The sequence below is a fragment of the Triticum aestivum genome, chromosome 2D (genome assembly GCF_018294505.1).
Source record: "Triticum aestivum cultivar Chinese Spring chromosome 2D, IWGSC CS RefSeq v2.1, whole genome shotgun sequence".
Taxonomy (NCBI): domain Eukaryota; kingdom Viridiplantae; phylum Streptophyta; class Magnoliopsida; order Poales; family Poaceae; genus Triticum; species Triticum aestivum.
The window spans coordinates 3,009,577-3,034,290 of record NC_057799.1 but is presented as its reverse complement, the minus strand read 5'-3'; the positions used below and the strand labels follow the sequence as shown (position 1 = coordinate 3,034,290).

Sequence of the window (24,714 nt, the reverse complement as noted above, 5' to 3'; positions counted from 1 at the left end):
AGCTTGCAGCCCAATCTTTGAGATTATTTGGTAGGAGAAGGTGATTATGGTCCCGCACGATCGCCCGCATGTGATGGATGGCGTAGTAGGCATCCTTCTGACCGCCAGGCGGCTGCTTGACGCAGCAGAACGTCGTATTATGGGAGAACACGTGCTTGCCGTACTTACGAATAGGCCTGGTGAAGGTGCCTCCAGATTTGACGTAGCCGGGGAGAACATCATCAAGAACCTTCTTGACATTTGTGTAGTCTACGTTCGACTGACGGTCCGGGTCGAAATACGTGGCCATGGAATATTTGGGGCTTAGGAGGATGAGCGTGCAATGTGTGTCACTGCAGAAAACACGGAATGTTAAAAGAAAAACGATCGAAATCTAAGAATTCATATGTTACGGGGCGGTTGAGGGGAGGACTTACTCGGGAAAGTAAGGCACGAGGAAGTTATCCTTATCTTGGTTTGCCAGAATGACGCCTTCGAGGTAAGAACTCGCGACTTGCCGGTCCCCAGCGCTGCCCAAGATCTTGGCACGCATGTAGAAGGGGTCGACTATCACGATGTCCGGGGTCTTGTCGCGAATGATCCGCATCTCCATACTCAGCGAAAATAGCCGAACGAAGGTGTAGTGCAGCGGATGAAGGTTCAACATAGCGTAGATGTCATCAAACCGCAGGACGATCATACCCCCGATGGAGTTATCCACAAAGCCCTTGCCCTCTGGCACCTTGGCCGCGAAAACCGGGTATGCCACATCCTTCTCTCGGAGACGCCGCTTCTCCAAAGAAAGAACACTGTCATGCAGACTCCGCATAGCACCGGTTGCAGCATCGAGCATATTTCTCGGTAGCATCGGCCTACCCGCCACATGCACCCTCCTCGAGATATGCGCAGTTGAAGGTGGCCCATCCTGAGCACGGATCGTACTCGGTGCCGGCTGGCCCGCACCCTTGTTAGTCTTTCTTTTGCGTGCCTTCTTCTTGATCTCCTGTAATGGGACCGAGTTCTGCTCACAGACCGCCTTCTTGAGTGTGTTGGGGCTGATCATATTTGGCACCTCGCCTATCTGAGGCTCGGTGAAGTCGGCAGCTGGAGGCGTCTCCTGAGAGCTGAACTGCAGACGACGCCTGTTGCAACTTGGCTTCTCCGCGGTACCAGCTAGATCGCACACGTCTTTTGTTGGGTTGGGTTCTTGAGAAGGAGGCCCCATGAAGTCGCCACCGTCCCCATGATCGGCAAAGTACTGATCGACGTTGGCAAATGTATCGTCGTCGTCGTCGTTCTGATCCTGTGCCATATGCATGTTTGGATCCAGTGGCATAGGGATGTCCGGCACCGTTGCGGCGGTCTTGCCATGGGGCCGACTTGGCGCCGGCACGACTGGCGGTGTTGTCTTTGGGGTGGTGTCCCCCGCCCCCAAACGAATCTGGCTCTTCGGCCAAAGCAGGGGCCAGCTCAGGCAGGCGCTGAGGTTCATCACGTCATCATCGTCGGCCCCGAGGGGTCGAATCGGAGGTAACACCTCGTCGCAGCCTGGCAGCACCCGAACCAGTTGAACCCTAAACAAGTTGGGTGGCATCTGGGTACCGTGGAACAAGGGGTTGCCCGGTTGAACGATTTTGCCCTTGGCGACATCGATCAACTCGTTGTTCACGAAGTGCAGGAGAGTGCACGGAACGTCGGCGGCGCCCTGCGAAAACATGTAGGGCGTTAGGGATGCCCAGTCAAAGGCAAGGAGATGAAGTCCTCGGCCGAGAGAGGCTTAATTAGTTACCGTGATGATGGCGTCGAGCTCGGCTAATGTCGAGGCACCGCCAACGGCGGGCGTGCAGTTGACGGAGGGGCCGCTTGCTGCAGAGGTGCCGGCCGGCGTACACCCGGGTGCATTAAGCTCCCATGGCGGCGTCGGAGACACCAATGCCGCCTCCGCCGGAGACACCAATGGCCCCGCCATCGCGTTCTGCGAGTTGCTGGCCGTGAAGCTAGGAATCGGGGGCGGCCCCTGTTGGCCGCCCGCAATCCACGCACTAATCCCCTGGATCAAGGTAGGCACAATGGCGGTGATCGTCGCTCCGAGTTGTTGTTGCACTTGCTCTTGGACAATCTCCGGAATCCGCGCCACCTGTGCCCTGAGTTCTTGAACCTCGCGCGCCTGGCTTTCCGAGCTGGTCTTTTTCTCCTTTCGCCCAGCAGTGTCATAGTATGACGACCATTTTGTCGACAAGCCTTTGCCGGCCACACGACCAGCTGACGTCGGCTTACTGAGCTTATCCTTGTTCTTCATTACATTCAACGCCCTATTTAGAGTGGTGTCCCAAGGGTTGCTCTTAGTCGACCCCGTGCTACTGCTTTCAGTCGCCTGCGGAAGGAATGTGAACCATTTAGAAATTTGGCTTCATTAATTAGAATGCAACCATATGGAGCTAATTACGAGGGGGTGTATTCCTTACCAGAACAAGCTCAAGCGCCCTGGTCTTCGGATCCGTGGTAAGCTCCTTTGTTTTCAGGTCCTTCTTGTACCGGGCCCTGACAAAGTTCCTGGTCTGCTTGTCACCGTATTTATCGAAGAGGGGCGGTAGGCCTTGCTCGGCACGGTCCGCCTCCTCCTTGTCCCATATAGGCTCCGCCACTCTGTAACCGCTGGGACCGAGTGTGTGTTCCCCTAAGTTCAGCTCCCGCATTTCTTTCCCCCACTTACTTGATTCGGAGTTTGCGGTGCTCGAGCAATTGATCTTGAAGTCGTTGTAGTCATCTTCGGTGATCGAAGGATTTTTCTCCTTGATCTTCTCATAACTCTCACCTTTCTCGATCATTCTCTTCACATTGCTTTTCCAAGTAGACAGGGCCTTGCTCATCTTCGTGAGGGCAGCATTGTTCACTTTATTCCCTTTGAGGCTTGTGTTTTCAAATTCAGCGGGGAACTTGTATCGTTCGTGCAGCTTCGTGAAGAGGAGGTTGCGCAAATTCCCTCGGTCAGGATGCCTCAGGTTCTCGGTGTTGATCGAGACGGTGCTCCGGAGAATGCACCCGAGCTGAAGCGAGTACCCCTTGACTATTCGTTGGGGCGCCGTTGGATTCCCGTCGGAGTCCACTTCAGTAACTTCCTCCTTGAGGGTGCGGAGCACGGTCGGGCGCCGGTCCTTCCGTTGCCTCTTCGGTTGGCTGCCATCTGTGCGTGCGCCGCCATCATCAGTGGTGGCATCCTCGGCGGCACCATCAGTGGTGGCATCAGTGGGGTCATCCTCGGCGGTACCATCAGTGGTCTCAGGATCGATGGGGAAGGCGGCGTCCTCATAAAAGTGAGGTTGTTCCTCCATCTCCTGGGACAGCTTCCAGAATGGCTTGACGCTCGAACCCCCGGCCTCATCGTTGTTGGCCATGTTTCTCTCTAAATAGGAACAAAGTTTGGTCAAAAAGTTGGTTATTGTCAAGGAACAAGATCATGGTCTCATCATTTAGGGTTTGTCGACACCGAGGCATCCTAAAAGCTAAGCTTTTATCATTGAGGGTTTTTCGACGCCGAGGCACCCTAAAAGCCTAAGCTTTCATCATTTCGGTTTTTATCGACACCGAGGCACCCTAAAAGCCATGCATTAGTCACAAGTACGCCGGGGCACTTGATCCTACTTAATTAACTACTAAGATACCCCAGCCCATGCATTAGTCACAAGTACCCCATATGTCCTATTTTTAGCAAAGTCATGCTAAAATTCACGGAAAATTTCAGCATGACCTTTGCTGAAAATAGGACATATCGAGTACCCGAATTTGCCGGAACGGAAGTTAATCGACATTCCGGCAAACTCAAGGGCCTCTCGGGTGGACAAGGCAAAAAAGGCCTCCATCACAACATGGAAAATACATTGGCATGTGAAGAGGTAAAACAACATATGCATCTCCAAGTAGTATCATCTCCAAGCAGTATCATATTTGTAATGACTGAAAATATTTACTTCAGGAAATATTTACTACTGTAGTTTTTGTTACAAACAAAAAAAAGACCAAAGTTTGTCCTAGCTATATTTCAGGATGATTTTTCCCTAAACAAAATTGTAGCTACTGTTTTTTATACCTAAACAAAATTGCCCTAGCTATATTTGCTACTGTTATTATACCTAATTTTTTGCTACTGTTTTTTTAATTTGCTACTGCTTTTTTAATTTGCTACTGTTTTTATACCTAAACAAAATTTCCCTAGCTATATTTGCTACTCTTTTTTTATTTGCTACTGTTTTTATACCTAATTTTTTGCTACTGTTTTTAAAATTGCTACTATTCTTTTAAAATTGCTACTGTTTTTTATACCTAAACAAAATTACCCTAGCTATATTTGCTAATATTTTTTATTTGCTACTGTTTTTATACCTAATTTTTTTGGTACTGTTTTTTTAAATTGCTACTGTTTTTGCTACTACCCTAATTTAGCTAGGGAACAGAGCTGCTATATTTACAACATGCTTTGATACATACACCACCAAAGTCCAAAGAGTAACCACTTATTAGCTACTGTTTTAAATTGCTACTGTTTTTGGAACAGAGCTGCTATATTTACAACATGCTTTGATACATACACCACCAAAGTCCAAAGAGTAACCACTTATTAGCTACCAGGAGTAAGTAACTAACTAAATACACGACCAGAGAATAACTCACTTTGCCTCTCACTTGCTTCCTTCACCTCAGAGCGATCTTCTCTTATTACTACTCCTGCACAACATTGTCATAATTTTTATTATCTTCACAACCAAGGTACTGCATTCTGTAACAACCAACTACAAAACTACAAATCAATCAAGGACATGTGGTTATTTCCAGTTTTCTATGTAACGCAGAATAGTTACTGTAAAGTTAGTTTGTTAACGAAGATAAAAAATATTTAATCATTTGCCTCCACCTGTAGGGCCATAGAAAAAAAAGTAAGGCAAAGACTAATACTGTTGCTGCCCAGGAAAACATCTTGGAACAAGGTCCTAGAGCTATGCCGAGTGTGTCCGAAAAGGAGATCAAAGCAAAGGTAGCATTGTCAAAAGTAAACTGAAATGTATCTCATTGTCAATTTAATTCTTGTTGACATTAGAGAGCAAATTGCATGTTGGGTCTACATCTCATACAGGAACAGTGGCCTGAACAATTACAACTTTTCAGCATTGTATTAATTGCGGTCAAATCATTAAACCCATTAAAGATCGTCAAAGTTCTCCACATTAATTGTTCTAGGTTGTAGCAGGAGTTGCAAGTTCAAAAATTTATCAAGTTAATAGTAACTGCAGGGTTAAACTGTTCCAATCAAATGACTAGGATCCAACTCCATTTTACTATCGCTAACTACACATCAATGCATCATAAAATGACATGCAGATATGCTTATCATATTATGTTGTACTGTACACATAAGGGATACTTTAGAGGGCTTTTCCTCTTGAGCCTAATTTTATGCAGGAGTGGCCATGCTGGTATGATGATTGACGAAAATTGGTACATAGTTGGTGGTGGAGATAATGCCAGTGGTAATGCCTGGATGCATGATACAGTATTTATATATTTTTATTAAATTCATTTTGTGCTGTTCTTTCAGCTCCGGTATCTAAGGAAATGCACATGTTGTAGGTTCCTGGAGGAAGGCGGGCACGAACGCCGGGGCGGGTGGCGGGGTACCTGGAGGAAGGCGGGGAGGAGCGCGGACGGGGCGACGGGGCTGGCCACGGGCGCGGCCAGCGGCCAGCGGGGAGGAGACGAGGAGAGCGGCGCTGAGGAGACGAGGACGACGGGGCGGCGGGGCGGAGACGAGGACGACGGGGCGGCGGGGCGTCGGGGCGGCGGGGCGTCGGGGCGGCGAGGCGTCGGGGCGGAGACGAGGACGACGGGGCGGCGTCGAGGCGGCGGGGCAGCGGCGTCGGGAGAGGAGAGGGGAAGGGGATCGAGGGCGAGGGCGAGGGAGAGAGATGGGATAGGTTTGGGCCGGGCCGGGGATAGGAGAGGGGAAGGGGATCGAGGGCCGGGCGAGGGCACAATACTAATGGCGCACCACCCCTCGGTGCGCCATAAGTACATCCATACTAATGGCGCACCTCACCCTGGTGCACCATTAGTATTTTTTTTTTGATTTCTGCTCGAGCCAACAGGTTATCTTCCACCTGACCTGATCCACACCAAGTTCCCTCTACTAGCTCGACTGGTCAGCAGCTAGTTCTCACACCAGGAGGTCCTGGGTTCGATTCCCAGGCTCCACAATGTTTTTTTATGAATTTAAAATGCTGTTTCATATTTATTTGTGTTTAAATATGTTCAAACTTGTGTAAATCATAACAGTAATATTTTTTATAAGACAGTAATAATTTTTTAAAAAATATCATCAAACAGTAATGCCGGTGGAGCGGGGGAGGGTGCGCGGGGTGCGGGGGGCCGGTGGACCGGGGGGTGCTCGGCGGCGAGGGGGACCGGATCTGGCGAGGTGGGATAGCGATCGAGATGGAGGGGGATCGAGATCGAGTGTCCATGAAATTTAAAAATATTCATGATAGTTCAAAAAGTGCCCATGAAATACAATCGAGAAATGAAGGCTACGATTTAAATACAATCGATCTTAGCTAGCTATCTGTTCACAATCTTCTTGCCCTTCTTTTTCGCAAATGGAGTTCTTCTGTGGAACGGACGTCCTTTAGGTAGGGTGGTCCTGCTTCTTCTTGTGGTGTATGCTGCTACTTCATCATCGTCGTCATGTTCGATTCTCGGGTCGCCGTACTTGTCGAAGTCTTGCTCATTGGCTACTCCATCCATTCCGATGATCTTCCTTTTGCCTCTCCTCACGACAACACGACTGGGCTTTGACGGGTCGGTAATGAAGAAGCATTGGTCCACTTGGGAAGCCAGTACCCATGGCTCATTTTTCGCGGTGACGTTTGCGCCTGCGGTCTTGGATTTGGCTTCGGGTATAACCATGGTGGTGAAATACCGGTCTTCTTTTAGGACGCTCTTGGCCCATCTGACACGGAACATCGGGACCTTCTCTCCAGCGTAGCTCAGCTCCCAGATCTCCTCGATCCTTCCGTAGTATCTGTCCTTGTCGTTACCGGTGTAGGATTCCATCGTTACCCCGGAGTTCTGATAACCATCGCTCTTCATGTCCTTGGCCTCGGTGTAGAATGTGTAGCCGTTGATATCGTACGCCTCATAGGTCATCAGGTTGTGCTCGGCGCCCTGTGACAAGGCGAATATGAGTTGTTCTTCCGCGGAAGAATCCTCATGTAAAGGGTACGACAGAAGCTTCTGCTTGAACCAACGCGTGAAACATGAGTTGTGCTCTTTGAGTATATCTCCGTCCGTCCTCTGTTGGCCTCGGTCATTGTACGTCTTCTTAATAAAGGTTTTGTGCTCTACCACCAAAGGATCGACCACGTCTATGTGTTGTAGCGCGACTAGGTTTGCTCTTTCAAAGTCGGCGAGTCGACCCTCGAAGTCGACATGCATTTCGCGGCGACCCTCACGGTGACCCCATCCAGCGAGCCTGCCGAGGTGCCTGTTGACGGGCAGACCAACGGGGTTCTCGATGCCTAGATAATTCGTGCAGTAGGAGATGCACTCTTCGGTCAGAAAGCCCCTGGCTATGCTTCCCTCTGGACGTGACATGTTGCGAACGTATCCTTTGATGACACTATTCATCCTTTCGAACGGCATCATGCTGTGCAGGAACGTCGGCCCGAGTTGGATGATATCGTCCACGATATGGACCAGCAGATGCACCATAACGTCGAAGAATGCGGGCGGGAAGTACATCTCAAGCTCGCATAGTATCACCACGATCTCTTCCTGTAGCCTTCTGAGTTGCCTCACGCCAACAGACTTCCGAGAGATGACGTCGAAAAAGTTGCATAGGCCAAATAGCGTTTCACGGACGTGCGCGTCCATGATCCCACGGATTGCAACTGGAAGTATCTGCGTCATCAGCACGTGACAGTCGTGAGACTTCATCCCGCTGAACTTCAGTTTCGCTAGGTCTAGGTATCTGCTTATCTTCCCCACGTAACCGTAAGGAAGTTTTACTCCTACGAGGCAGGTGAAAAACTGCTCGATCTCCTCCTGACTTAGAGTGAAGCACGCGGGAGGGTAGTCATTTCCGGTCTTCTTGGCCTTTTTGCCTTTGCGACGACTTTCCGTGTCCTGCTTCGCCTCATCATCATCATCATCATCATATATAGCGTGAAGCTCCTGCCTGATGCCCATTGATTTCAAGTCTGCCCTTGCTTTCGGCCCATCTTTGGTCCTCTCTGGCATGTTGAGCAGGGTACCAAGCAGACTCTCGCACACGTTCTTCGTGATATGCATGACATCAAGGCTGTGAGGCACACGGTGGATCTTCCAGTACGGCAAGTCCCAGAAAACAGACCTCGTTTTCCATACCTTCAGCAGCGGCTCTGGCGCCTTTCGCTTCTTTCCCGGCTCTGGCGCCTTTTGCTTCTTTCCCGGCAGTGGGCAGTCTTTCCAATTTTTCAATAGCTCGTCTATTTCCTCGCCGCTCCTCGTACGCGGGCGTCCTCGGGGTTCGGTTTTACCATCGAATAGATCCTTGCGTTTTCTCCACGGGTCATCGTCGCGAAGCCACCTTCGATGTCCCATGAACACGGTTTTCGAAGACCCGGGATCTCTATCTAGCTGGCGATACATTGTGTCATCCATGCACCTGACGCATCCAGAAAATCCGTGGACCACCTGCCCCGCGACATATCCGTAACCGAGATAGTCGTGCACCGTCGTGAGCAGCGCGGCTCTCATAGGGAAATATTCTTTCTCTGCGGCGTCCCACGTATTGGCTGGCGTTTTCCACAGCGTGTCAAGCTCCTCTTTCAGCAGCCCCAAGATACAGATTGATGTCGTTCCCTGGTTGTTTCGGTCCTTCAATTAGCATACTCATGTGAATGTACTTCCTCTTCATGCACAACCAGGGGGGAAGGTTGTACATCCACACAAACACAGGCCAGGTGCTATGTGTGCTTCTCTGGCTGCCAAACGGATTGACTCCATCGGTGCTCGCGCCCAGCACGATGTTCCTTGGATCGTTCCCAAATTCTAGGTCTTCGAAGTTCAACGCTTGCCACTGGCTCGCATCCTTAGGGTGACTCAGCATCTTGTCTTTTTTATCTATCTCCGGATCATTTGCGTCATCTTCTCGCTTCTTCTCCTCCCTATCCGCGTGCCAACGCAGGAGCTTTGCTACCTTAGGGTCCGCGAAATACCGCTGCAGACGAGGAGTGATCGGAAAGTACCACACCACTTTTCGAGGAGCTTTCTTCCTCTTCTTGTATCGAGTGACGCCGCACACCGGACATATGGTAGACTCCGCGTGCTCGTCCCGATAAATGATGCAATTGTTCATGCACACATGGTATTTCACGTGCGGTAAATCCAGAGGACACACGATTTTCTTCGCCTCCTCCAAACTGGTCGGGCACTTGTTCCCCTTGGGAAGACGTTCGTGCCAGAATGACATGTTCTCGTCGAAGCATGCGTCGGTCATTTTGTGTTTTACCTTCATCTCCAGAGCCATGAGCGTTACTTTCAGGCGGGTATCCTCGGGCCTGCATCCTTCATACAATGGAGTAACCGCGTCTAACTCAAGTTGATCCATCTTGGCTTTCTCTCGGGCGGCAGCTCTTGCGTTATCCGTCTGCTTGAGAAGCAGCTCTTGAATATGAGGGTCCTGCACCCAGCCCATCGATGGTCCAGCGTCGTCTGCTCCGCCGGCATCATCATCTTCATGATCATGCCCGTCGTCTGCTCCGGCATCTTCCTCATCATCATGTCCTGCATCTTCTACATGATGACTGTGTACAGCATCACCGTCGTGATCATCTCCTGGGGATTCTTCGTCTTCTCGCCCGCCCGAGCCGCGGTGGTTGTCTTGCTGCCCTTCCTCATTTCTTGCCCGGCCCCCATGGACGACTTCGTAGTCATCTTCATCACCTTGCCACCGATAGCCATCCATGAAACCACGCAAGAGCAGGTGGTCCCGCACCTGCCAGGATTCCGGGTCCGCAATAAGGCTCTTCAGCTTGCATCTTCGACACGGACATCTTATCTCCGTCTCGTTCTTTTGAAGCATCTCGGCCTTCGCGGACCTCAAAAACCTATTCACGATGCCTTCGGTCATCATGCGGACCATGGTCGCCTGCGGGGTAGAGCAAAACGATATTTTAGAACCAAGAAAAAATTTGGCATGACTTTCCCTAAAAATAGGACCAAAAAGAATGCTTAATGCCAAAATTCTCGCCGAAACGGAAATGAATCAACATTCCGGCAAAATATTGGCAACTATCGCATTTCAAATACCGGTACACCTCCAAACACAAACACATATGCAACACCACAAACATATGCAACACCACGAACATACATAGATCTAGCTAGGCCATAAAAAGTGCATGTGCACATTGTTGTAGGGAGAACAACATAAATATAGCTTCCCCCCTTACTTACCTATCAAAACAAGGTAATTTAACCACTTAAATTGAATGAATCTATGGTGGAAATGAGGTGAAAAAGAGGAGGCACCCGAGACAAGGAGGAGGTGGAGAGAATGAAGTGGGGAGAAAGTGAGTGTGGGTAGGAGAGGCTGTCCAAAATATCTTGTTGCTGCCCACTTACTAATGGCGCACCAACTCTAAATGCGCCATTAGTAATCCAGGTTACTAATGGCGCACCTTCTGGTGGTGCGCCATTAGTATGTTTGGACAGGCGCACTAGTTAAAAAAAATTGATACTAATGGCGCACCCTGGGCCTGGTGCGCCATTACTAGTTACAACTAGTAATGGCGCACTGTGTCTGGATGCGCCATTAGTATGTTTGGACAGGCGCACTAGTTAAATTTTTTTTTTGATACTAATGGCGCATCCTGTGACAGGTGCGCCATTACTAGTTACAACTAGTAATGGCGCACTGTGTCTGGATGCGCCATTAGTATGTTTGGACAGGCGCACTAGTTAAAAAAAATTTGATACTAATGGCACACCCTGGGCCAGGTGCGCCATTACTAGTTGCAACTAGTAATGGCGCACTGTATCTGGATGCGCCATTAGTATGTTTGGACAGGCGCACTAGTTAAATTTTTTTTTTTATACTAATGGCGCACCCTGCGCCTGGTGCGCCATTAGTAGTTTCAACTCTAATGGCGTATCAGAAGGTGGTGCGCCATTAGTGTCTGGTGCGCCATTAGTGTCAATCCCATCTATAGCCCTTTTTCTAGTAGTGACATTTCCCCCTTTTTCTCCGGTCAGTATAAATGTCATAGAAAAATCTTGAAAATAACAAAATAGCTAGACCTAGTCATGCTAACCTCAACCTGTAGGTGCTCCTAAAATGAGAGATACAATCGGTAGGATGGATACTTGAGTGCCACAGATACATTACCTAAAGCATTCAAGCAAGAATCGGTAACCAGATTCCACTGCGGTGAATATGAGAGGGAGGTTGTCAAAGTTTGATATATCAAGCAAAAATTAAAACATTACCAGCATAGTATTTGTAAAAAGCTTCCTCATATTTATTTGGGCTGCTGCTATTGTCTCCTTTAGTTCTTGTTATGGTTGTTGCATACAACAACAACAACAACAACAACAACAACAACAACAACAACAATAACTACAACAACAAGAACAACAACAACAATAAAGCCTTTAGTCTGAAACAAATCGGGTTAGGATAGAGGTGAAACCCATAATATCTCGTCACCAACTCATGGCTCTGGCACCTGGATAGCAAGCTTCCACGCACCCCTGTCCATAGCTAGTTCTTTGCTGATACTCCAATCCTTCAGGTCTCTCTTAATGGACTATTCCCATGTCAAATTCGGTCTATCCCAACCTCTCTTGACATTTTCCGCACGCTTTAGCCGTCCGCTATGCATTGGAGCTTCTGGAGGCCTGCGCTGAATATGCCCAATCCATCTCAGACGATGTTGGACAAGTTTCTCTTCAATTGGTGCTACCCCAACTCTATCTCATATATCATCATTCCGTACTCGATCCTTCCTCGCGTGGCGACACATCCATCTCAATATACGCATCTCCGCCACACCTAACGGTTGAACATGTTGCCTTTTAGTCGGCCAACACTCAGCGCCATACAACTTTGCGGGTCGAACCGCCGTCCTGTAGAACTCGCCTTTTAGCTTTTTTGGCAATCTCTTGTCACAGAGAATGCCAGAAGCTTGGCGCCACTTCATCCATCCGGCTTTGATTCGGTGGTTCACATCTTCATCAATGCCCCCATCCTCCTGCAACATTGACCCCAAATATCGAAAGGTGTCTTTCTGAGGTACCACCTGCCCCTCAAAGCTAACCTCCTCCTCCTCACAACTAGTAGTAGTTAAACCGCACATCATGTATTTGGTTTTGTTCCACTAAGCCTAAGCCCTTTCAATTCCAAGGTTTGTCTCCATAACTCTAACTTTGTTGCATATATCTGTTTGGAAAAAATGATGAAACAACATTAATACTGCTAAAACCCATTGAAAATACTTGAGTAAAATAAACCATTCCATAAATCTGATTGAGCCTTTCATTGTCTAGTTAACATAAAGTTATCGGATAGACATAGAGTGAATCTGATTGAATCATTTCTTTGTCTCATCATTGAAATTTACTCGATAGATATAGAGCAAGTTAATCTTAACACAGAAGGCACCAAATATTCTTACCTTCTCATACGTCTTTAATTTGGTACTCCCTCCGTCAAGAAATACTTGTCCTAGAGATGGTTGTATCTAGACTTACTTTAGTTATAGATACATCCATTTTATCCATTTTTAAGACAAGTATTTCCGGGCGGAGGGAGTAGATAGTAGAAACATTTCATCAAGCATCTTTGAAGCAACCTAGGTATCTTGAATCAACAATGGTCATAAATTTGTAGTTATGAAGAATAATAATCACTTGCTAAATAGATGAAATCAAAATATGCATGTATAGTCATACTTACGTGAGTGCAGGTATTCTCAGATGCCGAATAAGACTGTTTGATGCCCTTGCTCAGGTGCCACACTCATACATAGCATGTTCTGGGAACAAAATAAAAAGAAAAATATAGATGAACATGTCATTAGTTGGAGAACAACTGTTCTGGGATTGGACAAATTGAGGCCATGGAGGGAGAAAGAAGTGGTGTGTTTGTGGCCTCCAGCTTTGGTGATGACTTTGGCTCTTGAGGAATCAGTGACATGGATACAAATCATCAGGTGTTAAAATTGAAAATAAAGAAAGGAAATATGTAGAAGCATGTATAGCTTGTACCTTCTATTGATGTGGAGGTCGTTAGGCACCCTGCTGATGCATACGGAGGATGTATAGAAAAGTTTCTTGTTAATATTGTTCTAATCCAGTGTCAGTTCCCCTCGACAGAAGTTTTCGACACAACCGGCCATATGCACGCCAAAGCCAGCCGTCCAGCCGGCCGCATCCGGGTGGACGTCGGTGCACATGTGTTTGAGACGACAATCTATACGCTCATGGCGTGGGCATGGCAAGTTCCACATCCTGAATAAGCTGATCTTCTGCGTGGCGCGCTACCACGGTCTCCTCGGATACATCCTGAACAAGCTCGACATGAACAGGATCCGCCTGGTCGTGTCGGTGCTGAAAGGGTGGGTACCGGCAGACCTCCTGGCCCTTGATCCCGCACTCGACTGATGGTGCCGCGTCATGCATGGCCACGACGCCACCGTTGAAGTGTACAACTAGATAATCAAGGAGCACCGGCAGGTCCGCCTAGCACATTTGCGATGCGATCTGCGATGGGGAGATTGAGCATACATCTAGCACCTTCTTGGGCTTTTGCTTGGTAATGGAAGGCGCAGAATTAGGAATGATCAATGCTGCTATTTCATGTGTATTTCTGGATGCTATTTCATGTGTATTTCTGGATGCTATTTCATGGAGATGAATGCGTGCGTGGATCGTGCGGCGGCAAGATTCAAACCAAAGCAGGAGTAGAGTGTTACCTCTTTGGCAACATTCAAACCAAAGCAGGAGTAGGGTGTTACCTTTACCACGAGGGTCTAAACCTGGGTAAACGTCGTGTATCTGATCCCCTCTTGTACTTCTCGTCTTGTGCATCTATCGGGATTACTGGTCCGGTTTTCAGTATGGTCATTAACAATAAATTTTCCAATATATCAACACAATTGCTCTCTGCTAACAAGCCACCTACAGGCTACAAAACTGGAACAACTGAACTACTACTAATTGACGAAGCTTACATAGGTAACATTGAATGAGCTAGCTACTGTTAATGATGTGATCATAATCTTGTTCTTTAACATATTAATATTCAGGTTCTTTTTGCAGGGTGATTAATATTCAAGTTATGTGCATACTAATTGTCTAATTTATCTGATCTAGTTCTGATCTTGTTTTGGCAACCAAGATAGGTATATATACGGGAAGCACACATGTTCCAGATGACCCAAACTTGCACATACATGTTCCCGGTGAAATAAAGCGAACTCCAAGCTAAACTTCTAGATGGCCTATATCGTGGCGTTGCACAGGACGTAAACAAACTTGCACCGAAATAAGTAATGCACTATCTATTCATCTGCCAAACTATTGTCACCAAGAATCTCTTAGTTTTCTAATCGTTATGTTAAAATCAAACTGTACGGAATCCTCCATCTCTCGTTGTCACCACCGGATCGAAAAAGATGGTGAAGTGATTAAAAAAATACTCGAATTGATGGAATAGTTTTTTTTTGCGGTGATGGAATAGTTGATTTCCCTGCCTGGGAAATATTCAATTTTGCTTCTGAGCTAATATTCTTGTTGGACTAGTTGAACTTTACAAGCCTTATAAGTTTTTTCCAACAAAATTATGTGGCAGATAATAGCATCTCAATAATTAAACAAGCCCACACGATATTGATAAAAATTACTTGATTTCATGGAATAGTTGATTTCGCTACCTCGGACATTCAATTTCTCTTCTGTATCAATATTTTATGTAAGAGGGTTAGCGAGGAGACAATTGGTCGAATCGCTTGTTGTATTGCTAAGCCTCGCGGGCTAGTATATAACAATATATATATATAGATTACAAGACTTAAAGGGTAGGAAGCCTCTACTAGAGATAAGTTAGGAAGAGTATATGAGAAATTACATGTTTTTTCAAAAGAACGAAAACACTAACGCCCACACGTGTGGGCGTTAGCCAACTCGCCCACACGCCTCGATCGCCAGCCAGTGTCTTTTGCACGAATCTTGGCATGAGAGGGATGATTTTGTGTGCCACGTAGGACAACTCGCATGTGTGGCGTATGAGGGAGTTCGCTCGCACGCTGTTTTCCCTCCGAGGTCAGCGGTTGCGACTCGGGGCGTGCGGTGGAACTGCCGTCGCGCCCGCACGCCCCGCACGACTTCTGTCCTCCATCTCCCACGACTGCCCATTTTTCCACTCTCCCACACCCAAGTGTCATTTGCCATGTTTTTTTGCAGGTTACATGGCAACCGCCCTATTCGTGATTGTAAGCAGATGGCAACTCTCTTTTTACCCGAACATGTTACTGTTGTCACGTCTGTTTTTGTAGCGCTACATGGCAACTGTCTAGTGTTAGTAGGTGGCAACTCCTAAAGATACCACCGTAGTCCACATGCCCATCTCCTCTCCCGCACACCAAAAGCTATCAGTTGCCATGTGTTTTTGTAGGGTACATGACGACTGCCCTAGTGTGCTTGTAAGCATATGGCAACTCTCTTTTACCCCGGACATGTTTTTTGCCATGTTTTGTAGTGCTACATGGCAACTGTCTAGTGTTAGTAGGTGGCAACTCCAAAATTTTTAAATCATGGCAACTGTAGTAGACCAGACCATACATGGCAACAGCTGCAGTTGCCCAGAAATGGCATCCGGCACTTGACCTGAGATGGCAACTGCAGTTGAGCAACCATGGCAACTACAGTTGTCCGACATGGCAACTACAGTTCAGCGACATGGTAACTGCAGTTGTCCGACATGGCAACTGCAGTTCAGCGACATGGCAACTGGAGTTACGAGCAACCATGCAACTGTAGTTGTCCAACATGGCAACTGTAGTTCAGCGACATGGCAACTGCAGTTGTCCGACATGGCAACTGTAGTTCAGCGACATGGCAACTGGAGTTACACGTACATGGAAGAGGGTCCGGGCCATAGCAATCGTGGCGCGGACGCGTGGTTACTGCCACGCGGGGCGTGTGGCTCGCAGGCGGGGAGGGGCGACGGCCGAGACGGGTCGTGCGGGCCGCGTGGTCGCTTGCCCGGATGTGCTCATGCGGGCGATCGCGCCGCACACCGAACGTGCGGGCTGTGGCGGGGTGCGCCCGGACGTGCTCGTGCGGGCGGGCCTGTGTCGATGCCACACGGGGCGTGCGGCAGATACCCCCTAGATGCCACACGTGTGGCAGTTATCGACGTCCAAAAGAAATATGTCGGCAGATAATAGCATCTCAATAATTAAACGAGCCCGCAAGATTATTGATCTATAGGAAATATATATGTCGGCAGACAATGTTGTTAGAGTAATCATGCACGTCACACGGTGGACACTGGCAAGGCACGGAGTAGCGTAGCAAGATTCAGCACAGTGCCATAGCGGTCGTTGAGGTCAATATCCTCGGGTGCCATGCCATCAGGTAGTCTCCATTCTGTTTTGTGCACAAGTGAGGCTAGTAGCAGACGCACTGATCGCAGAGCATAGTCCATTCCAGGGCACACCCTTCGGCCGGCGCCGAATGGCTTATAGGTATATAGTCGTCCTTGACCTGAAAGTGCATGGCATCGCCTGCACCTGCAGCCAAGAACCTTTCAGGCACGAACTTGTCAGATTGAGGCCATACCGTAGGGTCCCTTCCGATTGTCCACAAGTTGACCACGACGCCCGTTCCGATTGGGATGGGGAATCCACCCAGTGACACTCCGTCGGTAGCCACCTCCCGCGGTATCAATGGTACTGCTGGGTGCAGCCGCAGCGTCTCCTCACCACGGCATGGAGATAGGGAAGGTTGTCGAGGTCACTCTCCTTGACAAAGTCACTCGACCCGGCTGCAAGGCATGTTGCGAGCTCGTTCCGTACCTTGTCCATCTTCTCTGGGTGGCGCAGTAGCTGCGTCATAGCCCACTGCACAGTAACCGTGCTCGTGTCACTTGCCGCGATGAACATATCCTGTGTAGAAATAGAACAAATGAACATTCCACGTACATACAATACGTGCAAAGGAAACAAGTACTCAATGAACATACATACAGTTAGGAACGTGATGATTTCTTGCCGCGTGAGCTTGGACATGGCTTGGCGCGCGAGGAGAATGTCCAACACGTCATTGGTGTTCTCATTGCCAGTGCCAGTTCTAGCTAACCGGCGCTGAACAATCTCTTGGTCAAAGAAGTTGAACAGTTTGGCGAGATGTATGGAGATGCGGCGGCGAGAGCCGAGGAGGTGGTCAATTGGTGAGGGGAATGGAAAGGCGTCGGAGACGTTGGATTTCGACCACTCCTCTAGTACCGGCACTATGAGTCCCCTGAAAGGTTGGGGCCCCGGCGCACGCAAGTCCACCACATCCTCGGAGAAGAGGATGTTGGATATGACATTGAGCACCGTGCGGTTCACGGCCTCCCTAATTATGACCGGCCTGCCGGTGCCAGAGCATGCCCTCAAGTACTCGGTGAGATGCCCGGCATGGCATTCCAAGATGGGCCGGATTGTGTCCAAGCCCCGGCCGGAGCAGAAGCGGGCCCCCATGATGATGCGGTCCTGCTTCCACAGCGGGTTGGAACTTGGAAGGAAGACCATGGACGTCGCGCCATACGACATGGTGCAGACGGTGTCTGGCACAAGCCGGGACGCGAGCGCTGCATCATTCTTGACGAGGGCCTCGTGAGCCGCCGCGGCGGATGACACCACCACAATGGTGCGGGTCAGACTAAGGCGGAGGGACAAGATGGGTCCATAGGTTTGAGCGAGGGAGGCGAGCGCGGTGTGTGGGTTATTGCGGAGCGGCCCGATGACATAGAGCAAGTTGCCGAGGATGGGGTGTCCGGCAGGGCCCGGGGGCCATGGAGGAGAAACTCTCTTTCGGCTGTGTTTGTGCAGAATGGTGATCAGCGTCGTTACTGCTATGCAAGCCAGCAATGCCGAGAACCACATTGTTGGCGCTAGCTACCAGTATGGAGAGTGCAATCATGTGTTGCGTGTTTATACATGAATCTGCCTGTCCACTTGACAAGTTGGCGCACCACGTGAACCACGCTTCATATATTTTAATTTGATTTGGCAACAAGCAGCTGAGCACCATGTATATCCAATATCTCCATGCATGCTAGGAAATCGTGGTCATTGCTTTAGATTATGACACGTTATGTGGGTAGGAACATTGAAAACGGCCGGTATGGAAAATATTAGTGCAATTACATCTTTAGCTTTTCCTCCCCTATTTCCTGTCGGCTAGGGCAAATTCTCCCGCCAGGCTTCACCTCCGCTCTACCTGCCGGTTTGGCTGCCACCGACGAGGAGGGAAATCCTGATGCCTCCACTCTGGTCAGTACCTTAGGTTATGGTTTTTTAGTCCTCGCGGGTATGATCATCACTTTAGATTATGACACATATATGGAAAAATTTAGTGCAATTAAATTGAGTGCAACATTTTGGTTCTCAGGCTACATGATGTCTTTTTTTGAAACATTCAGAAATCACATTTTAAATATTCAAAAAAAACCAGATTGACATATTCTTTTTTGGTTTTTTACTTTCCTAAAAGTGAAGCACAGTTGTGCTCCTCGCATGAAAGCATAACTGTGCTTCCGCAAAAACTGAAGCATAGATGTGCTTCTGCGTGAAGCACGGTTGTGGCTCGCGTGAAAAATTAGATCTGTTCTTCCCCCAAAAGTGAAGTACAGTTCAGTTTTGAAGCAAGGGTTATTACTGTTTTGGAGCACTACAACATATTTCCCAATAAAGATTCATTGAAACCTATCACCATGGGATGTAGTTTTAAAACTGGACGCGGGGAACACAATGGTGAAAACGGCTCGTGATTTCTGCACTCTGTTCAAGAGAGAAATTATTTTGAAAATTGAATGGACGAAAAAAAGAAATAAAAATATCCCACCCATCTCCCCATGTGCGTGGGAAGAAATCTCACCAAATATCTCGAATTGAACAAGTGTTGCACATGCGGTGTGCCACTTGTCACCACCAGAGGAGGTGGGAGTGACCTTTGCAAGGGTGCCCCTTAATTAGTGATTTCAAGGAGAGGGAGGAGGGCGTCTGGCCTGTTCATGTGAGAGGGAGGGTGGCAGCAGCAGTAGCCGGGCTACCGCTAGCATGTGTATACTAGCGCGAGGGAGGGTGACGGTGCCATGTACCGGGGGTACACCAACAGACGGGAAGTCTGCCCACCAGGACCGATATCTACTTGTACTCGAAGTCTTGCATCTATGCAGATTTGAAGTATTGTGCATTTGTTGTGTGCTTGGTGGCTTTGGGATGATGTTGTGGTGCAGCAGCACCTTTGTATCTTGCCTTTTTGTGTTTGTTATGTGTGGTGGTGTTGTGTGTTGTGTGGATGTTTGTATATACGTATAGTCGTTGCTTTATATATAAAGTGGGGCAACCACCAGGGCTTCTTGATCTCTCCCTTAATGCGGGTGCTCCCTTATCTTCTCCAAATCTTCTTCTCTCTGCAATAACAAAATATCGTCTATTATTGTTGCCACTACTGCCCTCTCTCCCATCAACTACAGGGACGTCCCCTTACCACTTGCATCTGCCGTCATCTTCTCTTCCTCCTCATTTTTAGCTGCATAGAGTACCCACGCTACCCACAAGAATGAGAGGTTGAAAAAAAAACTCGAGTACAGCCGAAACACAAAACCTCTTCACCCATTTGCATGGTGTTGTTCGAAAAGACAGGATGACAACGACCTTGCGAGACACCAAGATGAGGAAAAAGTGAGTATGAAGGAGGAATAAATAATGCATATATGGACAAGGATAAATAAGTACATGTAAGCTAGAATGCACCCCAAGAAATAGTCATCTTTGATTTAGGAAATCCAGGATCAAGATAGCTTCATGGATTCTGTAAAAATGGACAATTCCAATGTATTTGCATATCAAAAACAGTAAGATGACGAGGCACATGCTCCACACAGTTCTGTTATATTGTATAATGACGACGCATGCTTTCTTTCAGCATCGAAACCTTTTCAATGTACAATTACATTGCTGTTCGACTCGGAAAAAATTGCTACGAAATACTTTTCCATGTACAATTGCTGAAATATGCCCGAAATATTGTCAAGCTAGCTAGACTTGGCGCTGCAGCTCAAGGCTTCAGTCTTAGCTGAAATATGACTGAATATGGGAGGTTAGTGCTTTACAGCAAGACTGAATATGGCGCACAAGACCAATCTGTTCGGTTATTTAATAGGTTTAATAGGTAGAATCAGGCATGATTACACAAGACGGGAAGTCATTTCTTCATGGTCTTCGGAAAATGTCGCCCTGGAGGAACTAGCATCCCTAAAATACGGATCTGTTTTTGAGCATCATGCATTTGTTATGAATTTGTCTTTGTAAAAAATGAAATAGAATGAAGAGAATAAGAAATAGCATACCAAATCACGCACTTGACAAGTTGGCACACCACGCGAACCACGCTTCGCATATTTTAATTTGGTTCGGCAACAAGCAGCTGAGCACAATCGTCCATGCGTGCTAGGAAATCGTGATCATGGCTTTAGATAATGACACGTTTGTGGGTATAAACATTGAAAGCGGCACATCTGGAAAATATTAGTGCAATTGAATTGAGTGCAGCATTTTGGTGCTCGGCGTACATGAAGCCTTTAAACAAACATTCATAATCACATTTCAAAGTTCAATAATTTTGGAAAAAAGGGTCCGCATTAATATACTCCATCCGTTCCTATTTATAGTGCGCATAGATCCTAGCATTTAATACCAATGTATGAGCTAGCTCTTATGCTATGGACCAAAATACCCCTCCATGCAGATTTGTCTCGCTCCCATGTGCATGTGCTGAGGTAACACCTATCTTTTCAGCTAAGGATAATGGTTGTCCGAAACTGTATGCACACACTACATTATAGAATTTGGGCCAAGTGCTAGTACGCTTTCTCAAAATGTGAAAGCACAGTTGTGCTTTCTCAGAATGTGAAGCACAGTTGTGGTTTTGTGTTTCCCTAAAAGTGGAGCAAGTTGTGCACGACACGTGAAAGCACAACTATTCTTCAGAAAGAAGTGAAGCACTGATGTGTGTGAATCATATTAGTGCTTTTCGTGTTAAATCAAAAGGACCTAAATTGCATTCCTACGGCGCCGAATATTTTTTAAGATGGCAAATGTTTTCAGTAAACGAATGTAACTATTGAGAACAAAACTTAGGATTATAAGAAAATAGGATACTGCGTATGCCTACCCAAAAGCTCAGACTTAATCCGGTTAAAAAAAGTCGACATAATCGTATGCACAAATAAGAAATCCCTAGTTGATTCGTGGGATTACAAAAAACACAGGAATGAAAAAAGAGAGCACATGTATGCATTTCAAGTGTGAAAAATTAATTATAGTAAGAGCACGGTCAATAGTACAGCTAGCTGATGGTTATATGATGTTGCCATGTCATCTATGGTCATATGATGTTTCCATGTCATCTATGGTTAATCTTACAGCCGACAAGTACAATAGTTAGATATAAAGAGGTGCTACTTTATTACTATATGACGCACATCCCACTCTCACATAATGTCTAGAAGCGCATGGTGCGGCTCATCTTCTCTCCTATTCATGTTAGCAGAAAATTGTTTTAACTCTTATAACCAGGTTACATGAACTTATTGTACTCGCTCTAAATGTATTTCAAGTGGCACTAGTGAATCGGCCCAATCAATTAATTGTGACAGAGCCAAGTACATACTCCGCTTGTATATATACTACTCACGATGATAACCATGATCCATTCCACGTCAAGACCACCGAGACTAGCTAAGCTAGCTAGCAATCACGATGAGCAAGTCCTCGCCGGTGATGGTCCGGCCATCGGCAGAGCCGGTGCTGGTGCCGGGGAAGACGGCGGCGACGCAAGTGGTGCAACTCTCGTCGTGGGACGCGGCCTACGTGGACTTCCTGGCGACGGTGCTCCTGGTTTTCGACGGCTCGGTTCACCAGCCCGTGGAAGAAGGGCCTCTCCCGGGCGCTCGCCCACTACCACACCATCGCCGGCCGCCTCGCCGACGACGAAGAAGACGGCGTGCTCCTGCACGTCGCGTGCACCGGCGAGGGTGTGCCGTTCGTGGCCGCGTCGGCCGGATGTGCCTTGCATGATCACGGGCTCCTGCACGCGCCCTTCTCGACCAGCCTCCTGGACGATCTCGCCGTGTACTACCCGGCACCTGAGGGCTGCCGGAGCACGGACCCGATGCTGCTGATGCAGGTCACCGAGTTCTCCTGCGGAGGGTTCACCGTGGGCGTGACGTGGAACCACACGCTAGCCGACGCCACCGGCATGGCGCAGTTCCTGCAGGCCGTGGGCGAGCTCACCCGCGCTGAAGCTGATGCATCGTCGGTGCCGTCCGTCACGCCGGTCAGGGACGGCCGCGCGGTGTCCCTTCCTCTGCTCTCGCCGCCGGTGGTCGCCGCGAAGCAGTGGCTCATGCTGGACCTCGGAGGCCAGAGCCTCGTCTACCTAGATATCATCGCCCCGCTCAAGCTCATCGACCGCATCAAGTCCGACTACAAGCCCGGGTACTGCACAACGTTCGAGGCCACGGCCGCCGTGCTGTGGCGGTGCCGCACACGCGCGATCATCGGTGACGACCCCGACGGCTATGACATGTCCACGCCGGCGCCGCTGGCCTTCACCGTGAACGTGCGCAAGCACGTGGGCGTGGCGGCAGGGTACTATGGAAACTGCGCGGTCGCACAGCTGGCGTTCGCGACGACAGGAGAGGTGGCCGGCGCCGGCGCCGGGGACGAAGGCATGAACGGCTTGGTGGATCTGATCAAGCGCGCCAAGGGCGGAGTCCCGGAGCTGCTGAGAGGCATGACAGCCGGCGGCGGCGCGGTGGACGGGATGGGGGAGGAGGATGATGGGCAATAAGCCACGGCGACTACGTCCAGAGCGTGTGCGTGCATGAGCTGGGCGTGTCGGGTGTAGTCTGTGGTGGCGTGAGTCATAGACTAGGCATAGTCTGACCATTGTATGGTCATGGTCCGACTTGTGTGTAGTCTGGCCATGGTTTGGGGTGTGTCTGACTAGTGTCCATGTTGCGTGCGTGTGTGCGTGCGTAGCTCGGGGGTGTGCGTGCGTGTGCGCATCCATCGGGCTGGAGTAGGACTAGGTCCAGGTGGTTAAGGGATCGCGAGGCGGGCGTGATCGCTGCGGGCTCGCCGCGAGCCGTGCGCATTCGTGCGCGAGGTGGCCGCGAGCGGAGCGGGCCGATCGGGGCGCCAGCAAGGGTGGGAGCGCGTGGGTCGTGCCCAGCGCAGGCCCGGTTATAAAAGCCTCGAGTCGATCGTTGTAACCGTGGCCTATGGAGTCGAGTATGAGCTCGGGGAAATTTCGCCGTTCGTGCGGCGGGGCGTACGTGCGCCGGAAACTCCACCGTGTCCTCTGTGTATTCCTTTTCTTTTTCTTCTTCTGTCATGTGAGTGCAGCAAGAGAGAGGGAGAGCCAAGTGAGAGAGAGAAAGAGAGCTAGGGCAAGGGGTAGACACCAACAGAGGAGATAGCAGCGGCGTTCGGGTACAACGCGGTGATGGTGACGAGCTGGCGGAACATCAGGTTCGACGACGCCGACTTTGGCGGCGGCGCCCCGTTGAGGGTGGTGGCGCGTTGGCAGCAGTCCACGCTGCCGTGCATGGCCTTAGTGTCCTGCAGGGCAGCCACGGCGGCCGACGGCGAGAGGCTGCTGACGCAGTGCGTCAGGGCGGAGCACGCCGCCGCGTTGCTTGGCGAGCTGGACCAGCTCGCACATGCATCGTGCGCCTGAACTAACTAATTAGGAGCTGAATTGTTGCTGGCATGTATGTATGTGTGGGGTGGTGTGGTGGTGTACCGTTGTCGTTGAGTTGTTCCAGTTTTTCGAATAAATCCGAGGCGTATCATTAATTGTCCGAGGACTAAGCAATCACACGAGGTAAGACACCGAAATTTGTTGGCTACATCCCGGGGCCTGACTATGGTCGCTCATCCCCACGACACCGCTATCCAATAGTCTTAGACGCCGGCACATACTGCCGGCTTCCCCTGCGTTTCTGTGCTATTATGTTGGCATATGTTACATCATGTGTTTATCCTTGCTATATATGAGAGGCCTACGATCAGCGGTGAAGCTACATTGGTTATTGTAGGTGCCGTGGCCCCCGGCCTTGGTTAAACTACATGGGGAATTATTTAGGGTACAACGCGCTGATGGTGACGAGCTGGCGGAACATCATGTTCGGCGATGCCGACTTTGGCGGTGGCGCCCCATCGAGGGTGGTGGCGCGTTGGCAGCAGTCGACGCTGCTGTGCATGGCGTTGCTGTCCTGCAGTGCGTCAGGGTGGAGCACGCCGCCGCGTTGCTCGCCGAGGTCGCACATGCATCGTGCGCCTGAGTAACTATGATCTGACTGTGAATAAGGAGTAACTATGAACTGAGTTAGTTCGCCATTGTCGTTGTCGTTGAGTTGTGAATAAG

The 24,714-nt window shown here is 49.1% G+C and overlaps 2 pseudogenes; one reads left to right on the top strand and one right to left on the bottom strand.

Annotated features, from left to right (window-relative positions):
* Positions 1-16,519: 16,519 nt before the first annotated feature.
* Positions 16,520-18,162, bottom strand: LOC123048126 (oryzalexin E synthase-like; annotated as a pseudogene).
* Positions 18,163-21,793: 3,631 nt separating this feature from the next.
* On the top strand, positions 21,794-24,024 carry LOC123050900 (acyl transferase 15-like; annotated as a pseudogene).
* Positions 24,025-24,714: the final 690 nt, after the last annotated feature.